Source organism: Macaca thibetana, chromosome 18 (genome assembly GCF_024542745.1).
Source record: "Macaca thibetana thibetana isolate TM-01 chromosome 18, ASM2454274v1, whole genome shotgun sequence".
Lineage (NCBI taxonomy): Eukaryota > Metazoa > Chordata > Mammalia > Primates > Cercopithecidae > Macaca > Macaca thibetana.
Window position 1 is genome coordinate 16,604,168 of NC_065595.1, and position 776 is coordinate 16,604,943.

At 40.9% G+C, this 776-nt stretch overlaps 1 long non-coding RNA gene across 1 annotated transcript in view; it reads left to right on the top strand.

Moving 5' to 3' along the window:
* Positions 1–776, top strand: part of LOC126941481 (uncharacterized) — a 242,837-nt gene that overhangs the window by 64,551 nt on the left and 177,510 nt on the right. The gene's annotated exons all lie outside the window — the stretch shown is intronic.

Genomic DNA, 776 nt, shown 5'->3' on the forward strand with positions numbered 1-776 from the left:
GTACTCATCATTTGTTGGAGGAGGAGACACGTGTAGTTTAAGCACAGCACAGGGAGAGAAAAGAGGCTATGTCGAATGTTAGGTTCAGGGACACCAGAACTAATTTAAATCAAATGTGCATGGCATGAAGAAAAACACTCTTCATAAGAAGAAACAATGTTTTAAGCACATACAGTGTACCCAATAAAATGACTTTTGAGGGTGGGTTTAGGGTGAAAAGGGCTGGGAAGATCTCTATGTCCTGCTGCAAGGTCTCTGATTCCATTATAGACATTATGCAGTTGAGAGTCATTCTAGCACTGCCCTGGTCTTTTACTCCCTAGGATGAAAGGAGTGTGGGAGGATGAAGTGAGAGCTGGTGGCTAGGAAGAAAGGAAAACAAGGGAAAAGAGGAAGTAATTATTCTTATTTCTTTTTAGTCTGCCTCAATCTTCAAAAGAGCATTTTACATACAGGGATGATTTTGGGGTTTTTTTGTTTTTGTTTTTTGTTTGTTTGTTTTTATGTTTTGGGTTTTTTGATTGCACTGCAACCTCCACCTCCCAGGTTCAAGCGATTCTCCTCTCTCAGCCTGCCGAGTAGCTGGGACTACAGCTGTGTGCCACCATGCCCAGCTAATGTTTGTATTTTTAGTAGAGACAGAGTTTCACCATGTTGGTCAGGATGGTCTCAATCTCTTGACCTTGTGATCTGCCTGCCTCAGAGATGCTTTTGTAAATGGATGGCTTGGTTCTATTTCAAAATAGTCTAACTTAATGGAAAAAAAAAACAAGACA